General features: G+C 44.0%; 3 non-coding genes across 3 annotated transcripts; all 3 read right to left on the bottom strand.

The window, feature by feature from the left end:
• Positions 1-1,788: 1,788 nt before the first annotated feature.
• trnag-gcc (transfer RNA glycine (anticodon GCC)) lies at positions 1,789-1,859 on the bottom strand. The gene has a single exon. It is a non-coding gene; the product is annotated as a tRNA-Gly (tRNA).
• A 2,947-nt stretch (positions 1,860-4,806) lies between these two features.
• On the bottom strand, positions 4,807-4,877 carry trnag-gcc (transfer RNA glycine (anticodon GCC)). Its single transcript has one exon. It is a non-coding gene; the product is annotated as a tRNA-Gly (tRNA).
• Positions 4,878-22,689: 17,812 nt separating this feature from the next.
• trnac-gca (transfer RNA cysteine (anticodon GCA)) lies at positions 22,690-22,761 on the bottom strand. The gene has a single exon. It is a non-coding gene; the product is annotated as a tRNA-Cys (tRNA).
• Positions 22,762-23,362: the final 601 nt, after the last annotated feature.

Here is a 23,362-nt window from a genome sequence, read left to right as displayed (position 1 = left end):
ACATTTATGTATCGTCGCTCTCACAGTGAATCAAATCACCAATTTGATTAAAGTATTCTTATGGTAGAGTGTATGTTATCACCATGCCGAGACAGACGGCAATCATATCAGAGAATCAGACATTCTGAAAAATTTACGCCAGTGGAGGCCATTCCGCCGATCGTGTTTGTACCGGCCGGAAAAGAGGTATCCAGCATCGCCCGACTTTCCAGCGTTTGGTCCGTAGTCTTGTCGGTTATGGCTCTTCAAGTGCATATTGAAGTGCTTTTTAAATCCGATGAGGGGTTTCTGCTTCTCCCACCCTCTCAGGCAGTGAGTTCCAGACCCCCACCACCCGCTGGGTGGAAAAAAATCCCCTCTGCTCCACTCTAATCCTCGACCAATTACCCTAAATCTATGCGCCCTTTTTATTGACCTCCCTGCTAAGTGAAACAGGTCCTTCCTTTCCACTCTATCCAGGCCCGTCATAATTTTGTACACCTCAATTAAGTCTCCCCTCAGCCTCCTCGGTTCCAGAGAAAACACCCTCAGCCTTTCGAATCTATTCTCATAGCTAAAATTCTCCAGTCCTCTAAACATCGTCGTAAATCACATCTGTACCATTTCTCGTGCAGTCGCATCTTTCCTGTAATGTGGTGACCACAACTGTAGGCAATACTCCAGCTGTGGCCTAACTAGTGTTATATTCATTTCAAGAACGACCTCACTGCTCTTACATTCTATGCCTGGGCAACACATGTAAAGTAAATAAAATGTCTCAAGATGATGAAGAGATTGATGCTGAATGTGAATTTCCCCAAGGTCAGTCGGTCTAATTGATATTGGATAACGGGATAGAGAACGACATATCGAAGTTTGCCGATGGACCCAAAATGGGAAGCGATGTAAGCAGTGTAGATGAAAGCATAACATTCCAGAGAGACATTAATATAATAAATGAATGGACAAAACCGTGGCAAATGGATTTCAATTTTGGCAAGTGTGAGGTCATCCACTTTGGACTTCACAAAGATAGATCAGAATACTTTACAAAAGGTGAAAAATTCGAAACTGTGGAGTTCCAAAGGAACTTAGGTTTTCCCTGTACATAGATCAATAACATGTCATGGACAGGTACAGGAAATAATCAAAAAGGATAATGGAATGGTGGCCTATATATTTAGAGGACGAGAATACAAGGGAATAGACATTATGCTACAGCTACAAAAAGCTCTGGTTGGACCACACCTGGAGTACTGTGTTCAGTTCTGGGCACCGCACCTGAGGAAGGATATTCTGTCCTTGGAGGGAGTGCAGTGTAGATTTACTAGAATGATGCCTGGGCCCGATGCGTTAAATTACGAGGAGAGATTACACAAACTATGGTTGTATTCCCTGCAATTTAGTAGATTAAAGGCTGATGTGATCGAAATTATCAAGATATTATTAGGAACTGATGGGGTAGTTAGAAAGAAACTATTTCCGCTCGTTGGGGTGTCGAGGACTTGGGGGCATCGCCGAAACATCAGAGTCACGACTTTCAGGAGTGAAGTTAGGACACACTTCTACAAGCAAAGGGAGGTGGAAGTGTGGAAATCTCTTCCACAAACGGCAGTTGATGCCAGCTCAATTGTTAATTTCAAACCCGGATTTATAGATTTTTGTTAACCAAAGGTATTTCGAGATATGGGAGGAAAGCGGGGACAGGGAGTTCGGTTACAACTCATTGAGCAACGGAACAGGCTGGAAGGATCAAATACCAAACTCCTGTTCCGAAGTTCCTCCTTGGTGCAGAATGCAAAACGATCATGCATTGGCCGGGAATCGAACCCGGGTCTCCCGCGTGGCAGGCGAGAATTCTACCCCTGAACCACCAATGCTGGCTTGTGTAGAATTTGCATGTTTCTAAATGGAATCCTGTCTGAACTAACATGCCGTTTCCAGCTGCGATGGACGAGTGGTTAAAGCTGTTGTCTCAAAACCCCAATGGAGTTTTCCTGCCTTGGTTTGAATTCGGCTCGCAGTGCTCCGGTTTAAAGATCTCTTCAATGCTCAAATACATAAATTGGAATTAATTAACCGCATTTACCTCTGTCCCAGCATGAGAGATACTTCAACGTGGCCGGTACTTTTAATTGGGCGTCCAATCTTCTCTTCCAAGATTTCAAGACCGAGAAGCAATATTTCCCAATCTGTAACTTACATTCCGCTAGTTTTCAAAACCTGACATTTATACTCTTTATTTTCTTTGCATGCATCTCTCTATCTTTCCCTGTCTCTGTCTCTTGTCTCTCTGTGTGACCCCTGATGGACTTCTCAGGCTTCCTTGAACGGCAAAGGCTGACCGAATCTGCAACACCAGCAGAGGAGGGTAAAACAATGGACTGAGACGGTAGGAAAATAAAGGTGCAACCCAGCTGCTGTAACAAATGATTACACACTTATGTCTCTGCTCTCACAGTGAAACAAAGCACCAACTTGATTAAAGTATACTCATGGGAGAGTGTATGTTATCACGATGCCGAGACAGACGGCAATCATATCATCGAATCCTAGAAAGTTAGGCCACAGAAGGAAACCATTCTGCACATCGTGCTTGTGACGGCCGAAAAAATCGATACCTAGCCTTATCTCACTATCCAGCGTTTGATAGCTAATACTTTTAGTAACGGATCTTAACATGCAGATTGAAGTTTTTATTTTTTCAATGCGATGAAGGTTTCTGCATCTCCCACCCTTTCGGGCAGTAATTTCCCGACCCCCACCGTCCACTGGGTGGGAAAAAAATCTTCCTCTCCCCTCTAATCCTTCTACCAATTACCTTAGATCGATGTACCCTGATTATTGACCTCCCTGCTAAGGGAAATAGGTCCTTGCTATCCACTCAATCTCGGCCCGTCATAATTTTATACACCTCAATAAAATCTGCCAACAGCCTCCTCATCTCCAAAGCAAACAACCTCATCCTATCCAATCTAATCTCATAGCTAAAATTATCATGTTCTGGCAACAGTGTCGTAAATCTCCTCTGCACCATCTTTAGTGCAATCACATCTTTCCTGTAATGTGGTGACCACAACTATATGTTGCTTTCTTGCTGAGGCTGAACCATTGTTTTATAAATTTCTACCATAACCTCCATGCTCTTATATTCTATGCGTCAGCTAATAAAGGAGAGTATCCTGTATGCCTTTTTAACCACCTTAACTACGTGTCCTCTTACCTTCAGGAATCTGTGGACATGCACTCCAAGGTCCCTCTTTTCATCGACACCTCTCAGTGTCCTCCAAAGCAATGTAGTTTCAGAGCAACTAATTCTGAAACGTCTTGCTTGATAATAAAAGTCGCACAGACGAAACCAATTTAGTAAAGGGAAACTAATATTGGCGACAGGAAATAGTTAGTGTACAGCTTGATATTAGTGCACACCGGAATGGAAAACGAGATTGGATGGACAGAAGAGGTCTGAAAGGATGGCCGATCGGCTTTGGAAGACAACGAAACTTGTCACTGGCTGCACAAAGCAAGGAACAGCGCCTGGTTGATCCAAATGCATGATTCTCGCTTTGGGGCTTCAGTTAATTAAAATCCGAAAAGTTCTGCGTTCAAATCCCCGATGAGCCTTGCTATTCCACAACTTTGAGTGAAAAGACACCAATTGGCTTCTGACATCTTCTCAGTATTGCTGTTGGTAGGATTGAATTACATGCAGAGCATGTTTGAGCTCCAGAAGACAGAGTGCTGAGTTTCCCAAGGCGCAACTCGTGTAAAGTAAATAAAATGTCTCTGGATGATGAAGAGATTGATGCTGAATGTGAATTCCCCCAGTTCAGGCATTCTCATTAATATTAGATGACGGGTTCGAGAACGACATATCGAAGTTTGTGGATGGCTCCAAAATGAGCAGCGTTGTGAGCAGTGCAGATGAAAGCATAACATTCCAGAGAGACATTAATATAATAAATGAATGGCCAAAACCGTGGCAAATGGATTTCAATTTTGGCAAGTGTGAGGTCATCCACTTTGGACTTCACAATGATAGATCAGAATTCTTTACAAAAGGTGAATAATTCGAAACTGTGAAGTTCCACAGGAACGTAGGTGTCCATGTACATAGATCAATAACATTTCATGGGCAGGTACAGGAAATAATCAAAAAGGCTAATGGAATGGTGGCCTGTATATTTCGAGGATGAGAATACAAGGGAATAGACATTATGCTACATCGACACAAAGCTCTGGTTGGACCACACCTGGAGTGCTGTGTTCAGTTCTGGGCACCGCACCTTAGGAAGGATATACCGTCCTTGGAGGGAGTGCAGTGTAGATTTACTAGAATGATACCTGGACTCTAAGCGTTAAATTACGAGGAGAGATTACACAAACTATGGTTGTATTCCTTGCAATTTAGTGGATTAAAGGCTGATATGATCGAAATTATCAAGATATTAAGAGGAACTGATGGGGTAGTTACAAAGAAACTATTTCCGCTCGTTATGGTATCTTGGACTTGGGGGCATAGCCTAAACATTAGAGTCAGGACTTTCGGGAGTGAAGTTAGGACACACTTCCACAAGCAAAGGGAGGTAGAAGTGTGGAAGTCTCTTCCACAAACGGCAGTTGATGTAAGCTCAATTGTTAATTTCAAACCCGTGATTTATAGATTTTTGTGAACCAAACGTATTGAGAACCATGGGACGAAGGCGGGTCCAGGGACTTCGGTCACAACTCAGCCATGATCTCATTGAGTTGCGGAACAGGCTGGAAGGACCAAATACCACACTCCTGTTCCGAAGTTCCTCCTTGGTGCAGAATGCAAAATAATCGTGCATTGGCCGGGAATCGAACCCGGGTCTCCTGCGTGGCAGGCGAGAATTCTACCCCTGAACCACCAATGCTAACTTATACAGAAATTGCATGTTTCTGAATGGAATCCTGTTTGAACGAACATGCCGTTTGCAGCTGGGATGGCCGAGAGGTTGAAGCGGTGGTCTCAAAACTCCAATGTGGTTTTCCTGCCTCGGTTTGAATTCTGCTTGAAGCGCTCCTCTTCAAAGATCTCTTCAATGCTCAAATACATTAAATGGAATTAATTGACCACATTTACCTCTCTCCCAGATGCTTCAACGTGGCCGGTGCTTTTAATCGGGCGTCCAATCTTCTCTTCTAAGATTTCAAGACCCGAGAAGGAATCTCTCCCAATTTTGTAACTTAAATTCTTCTAGTTTGCAAAACCTGACATTTATACTCTTTATTTGATTTGCATGCATATCTCTATCTTTCCCTGTCTCTGTCTCATGTCTCTCTGTGTGTCCCTTGATGGACTTCTCAGGCTTCCTTGAACGGCGAAGGCTGATCTCACCTGCAACACCAGCAGAGAAGGCTGGAGAAGAGGACTGAGACGGTAGGAAAAGTAAAGGTGCAACCGAGTTGCAGCAGCCAATGTCTACACACTTATGTCTCTTCGCTCTCACAGTGAAACAAAGCACCAATTTGATTGAAGTATACTTATGGTAGAGTGCATATTATCGCGATGCCGAGACAGACGGCAATCATATCATCGAATCATGGAAAGTTAGGCCACTGAAGGAAGCCATTCTGCACATCTTGCCTGTGCTTACCGAAAAATCGGTACCGAGCCTCATCTCACTTTCCAGCGTTTGGTCACTAATCTTGTAGGTTACGGATCTTCACGTGCATGTTGAAGTTTTTATTTTTCAATGCGATGAGGGTTTCCTCCTCTCCCACCCATTCAGGCAGTGAATTCCCGACACCCACCGCTCACTGGCTGGGAATTAAATCTTCCGCTCCCCTCTAATCCTTCGACCAATTATCTTATATCTATGTACCCTGATTATTGACCTCCCTGCAAAGGGAAATAGGTTCTTGCTATCCACTCTATCTAGGCCCGTCATAATTTTATACACCTTAATTAAATCTCCCAAAAGCCTCATCAGTTCCAAAGCAAACAACCCCAGCCTATCCAATCTATCCTCATCGTTAAAATTCTCCAGTTCTGGCAACGTTGTCGTAAATGTCCTCTGTGCCCTCTCTTGTGCAATCACACCTATCCTGTAATGTGTGACCACAACTGTACGCAGTATTCTGGCTGTGGCCTAACTATTGTTTCATACATTTCTTCCATAACCTCCCTGCTCTTTTATTCTATGCCTCGCAAATAAAGGAGAGTATCCTTTGTGACTTCACAACCACCTTATCTACCTGTTCTACTACCTTCTGGGATCTGTGGACATGGACTGCAAGGTTCCGCCGTTCATCTGGATCTCTCAGTCTCCTCCCAAGCAATGTAGTTTCAGAGCAACTAATTCTGAAACGTCTTACTTCATAATTCTAATCGTACAGTCGAAAGCAATTTGGTAAAGGGAGACTAATATTGGTCACTGGAAGTCGTTAATGTACAACTTGATATTGCTGTGCACCAGAATAGAAAACGAGATTGGATGGACAGAAGAGGTCTGAAAGGATGGCCGATCGGCAGTGGGAGGCAGCGCAAATTTTAACTGGTGTACGATTTCAATGTCAGCGGTTCGTGGGTCTCGGGGTATGATTCTCGCTTGGAGCTTTTGCGTTAAATGATATACGTGAGATCTCAGTTTCAAATTCCGCACGATCTTTCCTATCTCAGTGCTTTTCGTGAAAAGTCAGCAATTAGCTTCCGACATCATTTCGGTGTTGCTGTTGGGAGAATTGATTTTTTTCCAGAGAATATTTGAGCTCCAGAGGACAGGGTGTGGAAGTTTCCAAGGCGCAACACACGTGAAGGAGCGGGTGAGTGGGACGAACTGGATCGCTCTTACAATGAGCCGGCACGGGCTCAATGGACCGAATAGCCTCCTTCTGTGTTGTTACCATTTTATGACTGTATGATTCTATGTATTCTCTTTATTTTCTTTGCATGCATTTCTTTATCTCTCCCTGTCTCTGTCTCTTGTATTGTCCCCTGATGGACTTCTCAGGCTTCCTGAAACGGCGATGCCTGATCGAATCTGCAACACCAGCAGAGAAGGTCAATAAGAAATAGGAGCAGGAGTCGGCCAATCGGCCCCTCGAGCCTGCTCCGCCATTCAATAAGATCATGGCTGATCTGATCCTAACCTCAAATCTAAATTCATGTCCAATTTCCTGCCCGCTCCCCGTAACCCCTAATTCCCTTTTCTTCCAGGAAACTGTCGATTTCCGTTTTAAATTTATTTAATGATGTAGCTTCCACAGCTTCCTGGGGCAGCAAATTCCAGACCTACTACCCTCTGAGTGAAGAAGTTTCTCCTCATATCAGTTTTGAAAAAGCAGCCCCTTATTCAAAGATTATGCCCCCTAGTTCTAGTTTCACCGATCCTTGGGAACATCCTTACCGCATCCACCCGATCAAGCCCCTTCACAATCTTATATGTTTCAATAAGATCGCCTCTCATTCTTCTGAACTCCAATGAGTAGAGTCCCAATCTACTCAACCTCTCCTCATATGTCCACCCCCTCATCCCCGGGATTAACCGAGTGAACCTTCGTTGTACCGCCTCGAGAGCAAGTATGTATTTTCTTAAGTATGGAGACCAAAACGGTATGCAGTATTCCAGGTGCGGTCTCATCAAGACCTTATATAACTGCAGCAATACCTCCCTGTTTTTATATTCTATCCCCAGAGCAATAAAAGCCAACATTCCGTTGGCCTTCTTGATCACCTGCTGCACCTGCATACCAACTTTTTGATTTTCTTGCACGAGGACCCCCAGATCCCTTTGTACTGCAGTACTTTCCAGTTTCTCGCCTTTAAGATAATAACTTGCTCTCTGATTTTTCCTGCCAAAGTGCATAACCTCACATTTTCCAATATTGTATTGCATCTGCCAAATCTCCGCCCGCTCACCCAGCCTGTCTATATCCCCCTGTCGGTTTTTTATGTCCTCCTCACTCTCCACTTTCCCTCCCATCTTTGTATCATCTGCAAACTTTGATATGTTACACTTGGTCCCCTCCTCCAAATCGTTAATATAGATTGTAAAGAGTTGGGGACCCAGCACCGACCCCTGCGGAACACTACTGGCTACAGGTTGCCAGTCCGAGAATGAACTGTTTATCCCAACTCTCTGCTTCCTTTTGGATAACCAATCCTCCACCCATGCCAGAATATTACCCCCAATCCAGTGATTCTTTATCTTAAGCAATAATCTTTTATGTGGCACCTTGTCGAATGCATTCTGGAAGTCTAAATACACTACGTCCACTGGTTCCCCTTTATCCACCCTGCACGTTATGTCCGCAAAGAACTCAAGCAAATTTGTCAGACATGACTTCCCCGTCGTAAAGCCATGCTGACTTTGTCCTATTAAATTATGTTGATCCAAATGTTCCGCTACTGTCTCCTTAATAATAGATTCCAAAATTTTACCCACCACAGATGTTAGGCTAACTGGTCTATAATTTCCAGCCTTCTGCCGACTACCCTTTTTAAATAAGAGTGTTGCATTTGCAGTTTTCCAATCTGCCGGGACCTTTGCCGAGTCCAGAGAATTTTGGAAAATTATTACCAAAGCATCCACAATCCCAACTGCCACTTCCCTCAAGACCCTCGGATGTCAGCCATCAAGTCCAGGGGATTTATCCGCCTTCAGTCCCATTATTTTACTGAGTACCAATTCCTTAGTGATTTTAATCGTATTTAGCTCCTCCCCCCCTCGAGCCCCCTGTTTGTCCAGTGTTGGGATATTATTAGTGTCCTCTACCGTAAAGATTGAAACAAAATATTTGTTCAGCATTTTTGCCGTTTCCATGTTTCCCACCATTAATTTCCCGTTCTCATCCTCGAAAGGGACCGACGTTTACCTTTGCCACCCTTTTTTCTTTTTATATAACTATAGAAACTCTTGCTATCTGCTTTTATATTTTTTGCTAATTTATTTTCATAATCTATCTTCCCTTTCATAATCAATCCTTTAGTTACTTTTTGCTGTCTTTTGAAGACTTCCCAATCTTCTATCCTCCCACTAAGTTTGGCTACCTTATATGTCCTTGTTTTTAGTCGGATACTGTCCTTAATTTCTTTACTTAGCCACGGATGGCTGTCATTTCTTTTACACCCTTTTATCCTCAGTGGAATATTTTTTTTTTGAAAGTTGTAAAATAACTCCTAGAATGAACACCACTGCTCATGTACCGTCTTACCCTTTAATCTATTTTCCCAGTCCACTTTAGTCAGTTCCGCTCTCATACCATCATAGTCTCCTTTATTCAAGCTCAGTACGCTTGTTTGAGAACCAATCTTCTCATCCTCTAATTCGATATGGAATGTCACCATGTTATGGTCACTCATTCCAAGGCGATCCTTAACTAGGACATTAATAATTAATCCTGGCTCATTACACAGGACCAGGTCCAAGGTTGCTTGGCCCCTTGTTGGATCAGTTACATACTGCTCAAGAAATCCATCCCGAATACACTAAATAAACTCTTCCTCAAGGTTGCCCTGCCCAATTTGATTTGTCCAGTTAATAAAGAAAGATTGAGACAGTCGGAAAATAAAATGTGCAACCCCGCTGCTGCAGCCAATGTCTTCACATTAATGTTTTCTTCGTTCACTGGATGTGGGCGTCGCTGGCGAGGCCGGCATTTATTGCCCATCCCTAATTGCCCCTTGAGAATGTGGTGGTGAGCCGACTTCTTGAACCGCTGCAGTCCGTGTGGTGAAGGTTCTCCCAAAGTGCTGTTAGGAATGGAATTCCAGGATTTTGACCAAGCGACGATAAAGGAACGGCGATATATTTCCAAGTCGGGATGGTGTGTGACTTGGAGGGGAACGTGCAGGTGGTTTTGTTCCCATGTGCCTGCTGCTCTTGTCCTTCTAGGTGGTAGAGGTCGTCGGTTTAGGAGGTGCTGTCGAAGAAGCCTTGGCGAGTTGCTGCACTATATCCCGTGGATGGTACACACTGCAGCCACTGTGCGCAGGTGGTGAAGGGAGTGAATGTTTAGGGTGGTGGCTAGGGTGCCATTCAAGGGGGCTGCTTTGTCCTGGATGGTGTCGAGCTTCTTGAGTGTTGTTGGAGCTGCACTCATCCAGGCAAGGGGAGAGTATTCCATTATACTCCAGACCTTAGCCTTGTAGACGGCGGAAAGGCTTTGGGGAGTCAGGAGGTGAGTCACTCTCCGCAGAATACCCAGCATCTCGTCGCCACAGCATTTACATGGCTGGTCCAGTAAATTTTCTGGTCAATAGTGACCGCCAGGATGTTCATGGTGGGGGATTCGGCGATGGTAATGCCGTTGAACGTCAAGGGGAGGTGGCTGGACTCTCTCTTGTTGGAGATGGTCATTGCCAGGCACTTGTCTGGCGCGAATGTTACTTGCCACTTATCATCCCAAGCCTGGATGTTGTCCAGGTCTTGCTGCATGCGGGCTCGGACTGCTTCGTTATTTGAGGGGTTGCGAATGGAACTGAACACTGTGCAATCATCAGCGAACATCCCCATTTCTGACCTTATGATGGCGGGAAGGTCATTGATGAAGCAGCTGAAGATGGTTGGGCCGAGGACACTGCCATGAGGAACTCCTGCATCAATGACCTGGGGCTGAGATGATTGGCCTCCAACAACCATAACCATCTTCCTTTGTGTTAGCCACTGGAGAGTTTTCCCCTGATTCCCATTGACTTCAATTTTACTAGGGCTTCTTCGTGTCACACTCGGTCAAATGCTGCCTTGATGTCAAGGGCAGTCACTCTCACCTCACCTCTGGAATTCAGCTCTTTTGTCCATGTTTGGACCAAGACTGTAATGAGGTCTGGGGCCGAGTGGTCCTGGCGGAATCAAACTGAGCATCGGTGAGCAGGTTATTGGTGAGTAAGTGCCGATTGATAGCGCTGTCAACGACACCTTCCATCACTTTGCTGATGATTGAGAGTAGACTGATGGGGCAGTAATTGGCCAGATTGGATTTGTCCTGCTTTTTGTTGACAGGACATACCTGGGCAATTTTCCACATTGTCGGGTAGGTGCCAGTGTTGTAGCTGTACTGAAACAGCTTGGTTAGAGGCGCAGCTAGTTCTGGAGCACAAGACCTCAGTACTACCGCCGGAATGTTGTCGGGGCCCATAGCCTTTGATGTATCCAGTGCATTTAGCCGTTTCTTGATATCACGTGGAGTGAATCGAATTGGTTGATGACTGGCTGCGATGAATATTGGGAGGAGGCCGTGATGGATTCATCCACTTGGCACTTCTGGCTGCAAACGCTGACAGCCTTGTCTTTTGCACTCACGTGCTGGACTCGTCCATCACTTAAGGATGGGGATGTCTACAGAGTTCACAGAGCCTCCTCCTCCCGTTAGTTGTTTAATTTTCCACCACCATTCACGATTGGCTGTGGCAGGACTGCAGAGCTTTGATCTGATCCGTTGGTTGTGGATTCGCTTTGCTCTAATCTACAGCATGTTTATCCCTGAGTTGTAGCTTCACCAGGTTGGCACCTCATTTTTAGGTACGCCTGGTGCTGCTTCTGGCATGCTCCTCCACACTCCTCATTGCACCCGGATTGATTCCCTGGCTTGTTGGCAGAGTGAGGAATATGCCGGGCGAAGAAGTTACAGATTGTGCTGGAATACAATTATGCTGCTGCAGGATGGCCACACAGCACCTCATGGAATGCCCAGTTTTGAGCTGCTGGATCTGTTCTGAATCTATCCCATTTAGCACGGTGGTAGTGCCACACAACACGTTGGATGGTATCCTCAGTGCGAAGACAGGACTTCGTCTCCACGAGGACTGTGCAGTGGTCACTCCTACCAATACTGTCATGGACAGATGCATTTGCGAAACGTCGATTGGTGAGGACGAGGTCAAGTTGGTTTTTCCCTCGTGTTGATTCATTCACCATCTACAGTCGGCCCAATCTTGCAGCAATGCCCTTCAGGCCTCGGCGAGTAGTGGTGCTACCGAGCCACCTTTGGTGATGAGCATTGAAGTCTTCCAGCTACCCTCAGTGCTTCCTCCAAGTGGTGTTCAACATGGAGGAGGACTGATATCAGCTGCTGAGGGCTTGTCAGTAGGTGGTTTCACTTGCCCATGTTTGACCTGATGCCATGAGGTCCACAGTCAATGTTGAGCACTCCCATCCTGACTGCATATCACTGTACCGCCACTGTCTGGTCCGTCTGTCCTGCCAGTGGGACAGGACATACCCAGAGATGGTGATGGAAGAGTCTGCGGATTTTGGCTGAAAGGTATGATTCTGTGAGTATGGCTATGTCAGGCTGTTGCTTGACAAGTCTGTGGGACAGCTCTCCCAATTTTGGCACAAGTCCCCAGATGTTCGTGAGGAGGACTTTGCAGACTCGACTGGGCTTGGTTTGAGCCTTTGTCGTGTGCGGTGCCTGGTGGCCCGTCCGGTTTTATTAAGACTTTTTTGTTAATCGAGATTTTACAACTGAGTGGTTTGCTAGGCCATTTTAGAGGGCAATTAGGAATGAACCACATTGGTCGCTGTGGGTCTGGAGTCACATAGAGGCCAGACTGGGTAAGGAAGGCAGGTTTCCTTCCCTGAAGGGCATGAGTAAACCAGATGGGTTTTTACAACAATCCGGTTGTTTCATGGCCACCATTACTGATACTGGTATTTTAATTCCAACTTTTATTTTTCATGAATTGAATTTCTCCAGCTGTCATGGCGGGATTATGAACTCGTGACCCCGGATTCTGAGTCCAGGTCTCTGGCTTATTAGCCACTTAACATAACCACTATGCTCCTGTATCTCTTCGCGCTCCACTAAGTCACTCTCTTTTCATTCCTCTTATTTCGTGCTTTTTCTTTCTGCCTCCAGCACCTTTGTCTATATCCTGTTTTTGTTCTCTCATGTGTCTCTGCTGGATGATCCAAAATTCAGACCTGTCGCTTATGTGTTAATTTCTAAAATGTGTCCTCAAAATAACTGTAACCCCGTAATTTTATTCTTAAGCAATGAGAATACAGATATTAAGACCGAATGATAGATTGGGTTCATTCCCATTACCCGAAGGTGACGGGACCCGAGGAGATGAAATCCCATCTGGGCTTATATTTTCTGAAAACGGAGACGGAAAAATAGCAAAGATCATCCTGTCGAAATACAATAAATGGACTGAAGATTCTACAGTCTGGAAACCTGGGCGTTCCAGAAACCCGTCTGGCCGTTCAAAGAAGCTGGATAAGTCTATCAGGGGGAATGGCAGAGAGGGAAGAAACGCAGACAGAGATATCGAGATGCATGCAAAGAAAAATAGTATAAATCTCCAAATTCTGTGATTGAGCAGATTTTAAGGTGCAGCTTGAAGGCAATTCTTGAAATTTTTGAGGTGGACAAACCGGAACTCTGCCAGTCTGCATGTTCCAGACATGTATCCAACGTTACACGTGCAGTCTGCAGCCGTGGTGTGCATTGGTGGCTCAGTGTGAAACCCTTGCCTGCCGGCGGTAAACCATGAGTTTGTTTCCAGGACAATGCAGCATCCTTTACCTTTTGTATTCTGCACCCATGAGATCGCCTGAATTGGGATAAATTCATGTGACGGCTTCAATCTGTCCAACTTCTTGAAAGATTATCTTCATTTCGTCTCCGTGTGTTGCGTGGACAAACCCTTTGCATTCTGTCCTCTGGTGCTCAAACATGTTCTGCTGGAGATAAGTCAAACCTGCCTTCTGCACCGCTGAAAAGATGTGAGAAGCCAATTGGTGATTTTTGACTAAAAATGGGGACACAACGGGGCTTATCCTGGATTTGAACCAATGAAACTCCCTGAGCGAGAATCAGACCCAAAGGCCAACTGGCAACAGAGCCGTGCAACCACTGTAAAATTTCGCTGCCACGCAGCCGATCCGCCATCCTTTCAGAAGGCTCTGTCGATAGAATCCCGCTTTCTTGTACAATGTCAAGTTCTGCACTAATTATATCACATCAAAAATATCAAATTTGTTTTGAATGTACGACTTGTATTATCAAGTAACACTTTACAGAATGAATTACTCTGAAACGACATTGTCGTCTGTCTCGGCATCGTCATAGTTTACACTCCACCATAAGTACACTTTACTCAAATTGCTGCTTTCATTCACTATGAGAGTGAAGATCCATGAATGTGGATACATTAGCTACCAATTTATCAGCTGGGTTGCACCTTTCCTTTTCCTACTGTCTCAGTCTTTTTTTTCCTTTCACATTCTCTGCTATTGTTGCTGGTGAGATCAGCTGTCGCCGTTCAAGGAAGCCTGAGAAGTCCATCGGGACAAAACAGAGAGACAAGAGACAGAGACAGGGAGAGATAGAGAGATGCAGACAAAGAAAATAAAGAGTAAAAATGTCAGGTTTTGCAAACTAGCAGAATTTAAGTTACAGATTGGGAGAGATTCCTTCTCGGGTCTTGAAATCTTGCAAGAGAAGATCCGACACTAATTAAAAGCACCGGCCACGCTGTAAAATCTCTCATTCTGGGAGAGAGATAAATGCGGTCAATTAACTCCAAGTTAATCTATTTCAGCACTGAAGTGATCTTGAAACAGAAGCTCTGCGAGCAGAATTCAAACCTGCGCAGGAAAACCTCAATTGAATTTTGAGTCCAACGCTTTAAACACTCGGCCACCGCAGCTGTAAACGGCATGTTCGTTCAGATAGGATTCCAAATGGACACTTGCCGCTATTAAGAACGCGCGCATTGGTTGTGCAGGGGTCGAATTCTCAACTCTTATGCGGGAGACTTTGGTTCGATTTCCGGCCAATACAGAATCATTCTCACCAATGAGGAGCTGAGGAATATAAGTATGCCATTTCACCCCTCGAGCCTGTTCCGCAATTCAAACAGATCATGGCTGATATATGACCGAACTCCATATAATCGCCTTAGCCCCGTATCGCTCAATAACTTCAGTTAACAAAAATCGATCAATCTCAGGTTTAAAATTAACAATTCAGCTCGCATCAACTGCCGTTTGCGGAAGAGAGTTCCAAACTTCTACCTCCCTTTGCTTTGCAGAGGTGTTTCCCAACTTCACTCCTGAAAGTCCTGACCCTAATGTTTAGGCGATGTCCCCGAGTCCTAGACATCCCAACCGGCGGAAATAGTTTTTCTCTATCGACTCCACCAGTTCCCCTTAATATTTTGAAAAGTTCGATCAAATCAGCCCTTAATCGACTAAATTCGAGGTAAACCCAAGTTTCTGTAAACTTTCCGCCTAATTTAACCCTTGGTGTCCAGGTAACATTCTAGTAAATCGACCCTGCACTCACTCCACAGCCAATATATCCTTCCGAAGGTGCGTTGCCCAGAACTGAATACAATACTTCAGGTGTGGTCTAACCAGAGCTTTGTATAACTGTATCATAATGCCTATCTCCTTGTATTCTAGTCGTCCAGATATAAAGACCAACATTCCATTAACCTTTTTGATTATTTTTTTTACCTGTCCATGACATTTTAATGATTTATGTACATGGACCCCGAAGTCTTTTTGGACCTTCACTTTTTCGAGCTTTTCACCATTTCGAAAATACTCTGATTTATCCTTCTAGGTCCAAAGTGGATGACCTCATACTTGACTAAACAGATATCGATTTGACACAATTTTACCCAGTCATTCATTGTATTAATGCATCTCTGTAATTTTATGCTTCCATCTGCACTGCTTACAATGCTGCCCATCTTGGTGTCATCGGCAAACTTGGATACGTGGCTTTCTATCCCGCCATCTAATATCCGCCTGAATTGGGAAAAATGCAAATTCAGTTTCAATCTCCTCATCATCTTGAGACATTTTATTTGCTTTCTGTGTGTTGCGCCGATGAATCTTCGGCATTCAGTCCACTGGAGCTCAAACATGGTCTGGAAAGAATTCAGTTCCACCAACAGCAACACTGAAAAGATGTCAGAAGCCAATTGGTGACTTTTCACTAAAAGGAGCAACACAGGAGGGCTCGTCTGTGATTTGAACCCGGGACCTCTTGCATATTATTCAATGAAACGCCCGAAGCAAGAATCATACCCCGAGACCAACGAGCCGCTGTTCGCTCAATTGTGCAGCCAGTGTAAAAGTTCATTGCGTCCCACAGCCGATCGGCCATCCTTTCAGACCACTTCTGTCCATCCAATCTCGTTTTCTATTCCAGTGTACAGCAATATCAAGTTGTACACTAACTATTTCCAGTCCCCAATATTAGTCTTCCATTACCAAATTGGTTTCGAGTGTAGGACTTGAGTTATCAAGTAAGACGTTTCAGGATTAATTGCTCTTAAACTACATTGCTTGCGAGGATACTGAGAGGTGTGTCGATTTACGGCACGCTCTGTTCCCTTTGAATCGCCTCCAACACATAAAGTTGAATCATCGAAAGGTTACAGCACGGAAAGAGGCCATTTGGCCCATCGAGTCCGTGCTGGCTCTCTGCAAGAGCGATCCAGCTAGAAACACTCCCTTGCCTTTCCCCGAAGCCCTGCATTTTTTTTCCTTTCAAGTACTTATCCAGCTCCCCTTTCAAGGCCATGATTGAATCTGCCTCCATCACATCCTCGGGCAGTGCATTCCAAATCCGAACCTCTCACTGCGTGAAAAAGTTTTTCCTCATGTCACCTTTGGTTATTTTGCCAATCACCTTAAATCTATGTCCTCTGGTTCTTAACCCTTCCGCCAATGTGAACAGTTTCTCTCCTTCTTCCATGTCGAGATCCTTCATGATTTGAATACCTCTATCAAAACTCGACAAAACCGTCTCTGTTCCAAGGAGAGCAACCCCATATTCTCCAGTCGATCCATGTAACTAAAGTCCCTCATTCCTGGAATTATGCTAGTAATTTTTTTCTGCACCCCCTCTCAGGGCTTCACCTTTGTAAAACACTGGTTTGGCCTCAACTGGAGTATTGTGTCAAATTCTGGGCACCACGCTTTAGGAAGGATGTGAAGGCCTTAGAGAGGGTGCAGAAAATATTTACTGGAATGATTTCAGGGATGTGGGACTTCAGTTACGTGCATAGACTGGAGAAGCTGAGGTTGTTCTCCTCAGAGCAGAGAAGGTTGAGACGAAATTTGATGGAGGTCTTAAAAACCATGAGGTTTCTTGCAGAGTAGATAGAGAGAAACTGTTTTACGCATTGAGTTGTTAGAATCTGGAATGCACTGCCCGAGGAGGTCGTGGAGGCAGATTCAATAATGGTCTTCAAAAGGGAACTGGATAAGTACTTGAAGGGAAAAAATTGCAGGGCTACGGGGATAGGATGGGGGAGTGTCACTGGGTTGCACTTGCAGGGAGCCGGCCCGCGCCCGATGGGCCGAATGGTCTCCTTCTGTGCTGTAACCTTTCTATGATTCTATATGTTAAGTCAATACATCCAATTGCTGGTTACGGAACAGAAATGGGTCTTTACGAATGGAAAACTTTGTAAATTACAGAATTTACATCCTAGCCATGAAATAAGAGGCTGTGAGTGCCCAAAGTGTGTAATTTCCGGGAAACAAAAGTGGAAAATTCTCCATAAACTACTTTTGGCCGTCAAATGCAGTCAGAAAGTGCAGGCGACAGAACTGTGACCGTCTTTCGCAATGATATTTATAAACCTTATTATGTTGTGATCGCTCGTGCCTAGATGTTCCCCAACGTTTACTTCTCTTATCTGTTCCATTTCACTTCCCATTACGAGATCCAGCAGTAATTCCTCTCTTGTCTGCCTGTCTCCCTTTTGTCATTTCATCGCTCCTGTCTTCTCTCCCTGCTTCCCTCTCGCAATCACTCATTCATCCACTCACTCACTTATTCACTCACTCACTCACCCATTCACTCACTCAATCACTCACTCACTCACTTACTCACGCACTCATTCGCTCACTCACTCAATCACTCACTCACTCATTCACTCACTCACTCACTTACTCACGCACTCATTCGCTCACTCACTCAATCACTCACTCACTCACTCAATCACTCATTCACTCATTCGTCCACTCTCCTTTGTATCTTCTCCGGTACAATTAGATTGTTTCCTGTAATATGGTGATCAGAACTGTATGCATTACTTAAGCTGTGATATAACCAGTGTTTTATACCGTTCGAGGATAACGTCCCTGCTCTTATATTCTATGCCTCGGCGAAGAAAGCAAATGCACTCCAAGGTCCCTCACGTCCTCTACCTCTCAGTATCATTCCATTTATTTTGTATTCCATTGCCTTGTTTGCCCTCCCCAAATGCATCACCTCACACCTGTCCGGATTGAATTCAATTTGTCAATTTTCTGCCCACCTGATCAGTCCGTTGATATCTTCCTGCAGTCTACAGGTTTCCTCCTCACTATATATTCATGATTTTAACTTAAATTTAGGGGGCATGATAAAGAAGTTTGCAGAGAATACAAAAGTTTACCGTCAATTTTTGTATCCTCAGCAAACTTCTTTATCATGCCCGTACATTTAAGTTAAAATCATTAATATATACCAGGAAAAGCAAGGGACCTAATGGTGAGCCATGCGGAACCTGACTGCAAATAGCCTTCCAGTCATAAAAACTCCCGTCGACCATTGCGAGAATCCTTGTGGACGACATCAAATGCACTGCCGTCATTGACAATCCTTGTTACCTCCTCAAAAAATTCAATCAAGTCAGTCAGTCACGACCTTCCCTTATAAATCCATCTTGACTGTCCTTCATTAACCCGTTCCTTTCTACGTGATGGTTTAACGTGTCACTCAGAATTGATTCCAAAAATTTGCCCACCACCGAGGTAAAACTGATTGGCCGATAATAACTCGGTCTATCCTTATCTCCCTTTTTAAATAACGGTAAGACACTAGCAGTCCTCCAATTCTCCAGCACCACGCCTTATCCAGGGAAGATTGGAAGATGATGTTCAGAGTCTCCGTTATTTCCTCCCTTGCTTCTTTTAACAGCCTGGGATACATTTCATCCGGCCCTGGGGATTTATCTACATTCAAAGATGCTAATCTCCTTAATACTTCTTCTCTCAACATGTTTATTCCATCCAATGTTTCACACTCCTCCTCCTTAACTGCAATTTCACTACAAAACATAAAAGATAATTGATAAACTAATCAAACTTAGAGAGGAAAGGACCCCCAGTCAGGATCGATTGCAGCCGCGCATGTTAATAGACATTAGGGAAGAGATAGCAGAGATATTCTTTCATATGTGTAAACATTCATGAGAAAAGGGAATATTGTTATAGGTCTGATGGACAGCAATCCTATTCCTAAAATAAAACAAGGGAGATAGAACAAGCCCAGGGAGCAACAAAACAGTGAGTTTATAATCGGTGTTAGTGTAGATAATGGAATGATTACTCTATGATGCAACAGAAAAAATATCTAGAAAACTAAATTATAATAAATAATAGACAGCACGGATTTCAGAAAGGAAGGTCATGCTTGAGCAATCTTATTGAATTCTTTGAAGAAGTAACAGAAAGAATAGACATGGCTGATGTAGCAGTCGTAATAAATTTGGATTTTCAAAAAGCCTTCGATAAGGTTCAGCATTTTCAACTCATATCTAAGGTCTGAGGATGTGGAGTCAGTGGACAAGTATCAGAATGGATAGCAAGCTGGATACAAAACAGAAAACAGCGAGTAAGGGTAAGGGTCGTTATTCAGACTGACAATAGATGAGAAGTGGTATTCCACAGGGATCCGGGCTGAGACCACTAAGGGCTACAATTGAAAACCAGATGATAAGCAGGAATAGAACCGTGGTTGGACCACACTTGAAGTAATGTGAAAAGTTCTGGTCTCCAGATTATAAGAATATTAGAGAGGAATTGGCAAAGCAGCAAAAAAGATTCACAAGGATGATAATAGAACTCGGACTTATCAGGAAACACTTGTCAGGAAAGGCTCAACAGGTTGGAGCTCTTTTCTCTCGAAAAGAGAAGACTGGGGGATGACCTGATAGAGATCTTTAAGATAATTAAAGGGTTTGGTAGGGTAGACGTCGTCAGAAAGTTTCCATTTGTGAGGGAGACCAAAACGAGAGGTCATAAATATGAGCTAGTCACGAATAAATCCAATCGGAATTGAAGAGAAACATCTTTACTGAAAGTTTGGTAAGAATGTGAAACTCCCAACAAAAGGAATAGTTCAGGCGAATGGCATAGATGCTTTAAAGGGGAAGCAAGATAAGCAGATGAAGTAAAGGGCAGGGTGATCGGGTGAGATGAAGTAGGGAGGGAGGAGGCTCATGTGGAGCGGAAACATCAGGATGGAACAATCGAGATGAGTGGACTTCTCAACTGCTGTCGGCATAACGTAACAGAACATAAGCAAAAATCCAGCTTCTGCAGGGAGGGTACACTTACCCTACGCATCACACGATAAGCAATTACAATGCAAAGGGGGACCTGGATTTGAACCAAATACCTCATAATCTGAAGTCAAATGGTCTGCCACTGAACTACACCCCCACAACCAGCCCCGCTTCTTACACACACAAGGTAACGGAGCTCAGTACTTGGCAGTGATCAATGTTGAAAAACCAACATGAAAAGAAGCTTTATCAGTTATTCAGGGAGACAAATCACTCGGGCAATCAGTAATGTTTCATGAATAGAGTGAGTGACACTATTGTGTACAGATGCGATGCACAACCCAATATGGAAAGCATTGTCACTAAGCTTCAGTGAACACATCCTGACCACAGAACGTGCAACTGGAAGCACCAGACAAACGACACCTGAACTTCAACCAGACTTTTCGCCAGCTGCAGTCAAATGCTCTCTCACTCTGCTCTGACCCCGCTCTTTACATCGTTACAGTCAACACAAGAAACACCAGGTTCAATGTGCAGTTTCACAAGATCATGCTATCAGTGCCATATATTCAAGTGTACAGAATATCGAATCAATGTAATAAATAAACATCCAGCAGGCATTTGCAAGAGCGGACAGGAGGAGATAGTGTGTGAAGTGACTGTAATATTTGTTAAGTCAATAGATTCATTTACAGGTTACGGAACAGAAGTGGGACTCAACGAAAGGGAAAGTGTGTAAATTGCATCCTGGCCATGAAATAAGAAGCTGTGAGTGTCGAAAGTGTGACGTCGCCAGGAAATAAAAGTGGAAAATGCTGAAAGCTTCTATTTGGCCCGCGGATGCTCGCAGAGAGTGCTGGCAATAGGCGTGTGGCCGTCTTTCTCAATTATTATTTTAAACCTTATCACTAGTGCCTCGATATTCGCCTACACTTACTTCTATCTCCTCCGTTTCATTTCCCATTACTAGATCCAGCAGTGATTCCTCTCTTGTCTGCCTGTCTCTGTTTTGTAATTTTATCACTCCTGTCTGCTCTCCATACCTCCCTCTCGCTCTCACTCATTCAGTCACTCGCACAATCACGAACACGCTAATTCACTCACTCTATCCATCCCTCATTCCATCCTTCCCTCACTCCCTCCATCACTCCCTCACTCACTCACAAACTAACTCCCTACCTCAATCCCTCCACCGTAAAAGATTGAGACAGACATAAGTAAGACAAAGACCAAATTAATAGATTGGAAACAAATTATTTTTGATGGGGTGAGATTGGAACCACGGAAGGTGAACTTGGAAAAAATCTTGACACAGATGTTGAACAGGTTTTGTGAAATATTTGAAACGGTGATCAATAGAGTTGAAGAGAACTATATTCCTCTAAAGAAAACAACAAATAGTCAATAATGAAACATTGTGGATGAATAAAGAGATAAGGGTAAAATTGAAATTAAACAAAGGCATCTTCGAATCACATGGACAATAAAGGAAAGGATGATAAAGGGGAAATGAAGATGTTAGGAAGGTTGTCAAAAAGCAATCAGGAAAGCAGAAAGGAAATACAAGATTAAATTATCAAGAAATAGTCAATTATTCCACTGCAACGTCAATAACATCAGGATAGGGAAAGGGCCAACAAGCGATACACAATATATGCTCAGAGGTAATAACAGTGAAATGGCTGGAATATTGAATAGTTACTTTGCCTCAGTATTTATCAGGGAGACTATACATGCTTAACATAACTTCTCCGCTTTTCAATTCTGTCCCCCTGGAAATGAACCCCAGTGTTTGGCTTGTTTTTATTTATGTCGTCGCCACTTTTAGTGATTTGTGTACCTGTAGTCCGAGATCCTTGGTTAAACCACACTTGGAGCACAGTGAACACTTCTGGTCTCCCTATTATCAAAACGATATCGAGGAATTGGCGAAGGTGAAAATAATGATGATGCCAGAACTGAAAGATAATACCTGTCAGGATAGATTTAACAGGCTGATGGCTGACATGATGGAGGTCTTTGGATAATGAAAGGATTTGATTGGGTCGACGGAGAGAAAATGTTTCCACTCGTAGGGGACTCTAAAACTATCGGTTATAAGATAGTCACTAATAAATCCAATAGAGAATTCATGGGAAACTTCTTCACCAAAGAGTTGCAAGAATGTGGAATTCGCTACCTTAAGGAGCAGTTGAGGCAAATAACATCGATACATCAAATGGCAAACGAGATAAACACACGGGGCGAAAGGAATGGAAGAGTGTGCGGATGGGGGCAAATGAAGTCGGGAGGGAGGTGTCTTGTGTGAAGCATGAAGACTGGCACAGACCCGTTGGGTCAAAAGGCCTGGATCTGTGCGGCAAACTCAATCGAAACAACAACAGCGACAGATTGCTGATTTTCTGAGTCCCCAAAAGAAGCACTTAGAATGTGCAAGGGGGCGCCTGGATTCGAACCAGAGACCTCTTGATCTGCAGTCAAATGCTCAACCACTGAGCTATACCCCCACATCTGTTAACCAATCTTGCACGCACAATGTAATGGATCTCAGTAGCTGGCTGTGACCAATGTTGATATTACCAATATGAAAAGAAGCTTCATGAGTTATTCTGGGAGACAAATAATTACGGCAATCAGAAATGTTTCATGAATGGAGTGAGTCACATTATTGTGTACAGATGCGATGCACGACCCAACTTGGAACGCCTTGTCTCTCGGCTTCAGTGAATGCATCCTCACCACAGAACGCGGAACTCGAAGCACCAGCCAAACAACATCAGAATTTCAAGCAGAGGTCTTCAGCTTCTTTAAATCCTCTGTCAATGTGCTCTGCCCCCATCGCTTTGGATACTTGCAGCCAACAAATGCAGTGCCAGGTTCAATGCGTGGTTTTCCAAGATCATGCTATCAGTGCCATATATGTAAGTGCACAGAATATAATAAAGATGCATCCAGCAGGCATGTGGCAAGTGTGGCAGGAGGAGCGAGTGTGTGAAGCAACTGTAGTTAGGAGGCAATGATGGATCTGGTTCTAGGGAATGAGATAGTTAATGAGGAGCAAGTGTCCTTGGGGGAGCATTTAGGGAATAGCGAACAGAGTATCATGAG

This window comes from Heptranchias perlo, chromosome 20 (genome assembly GCF_035084215.1).
Source record: "Heptranchias perlo isolate sHepPer1 chromosome 20, sHepPer1.hap1, whole genome shotgun sequence".
Lineage (NCBI taxonomy): Eukaryota > Metazoa > Chordata > Chondrichthyes > Hexanchiformes > Hexanchidae > Heptranchias > Heptranchias perlo.
This window is presented reverse-complemented; position numbering and strand designations above follow the sequence as displayed.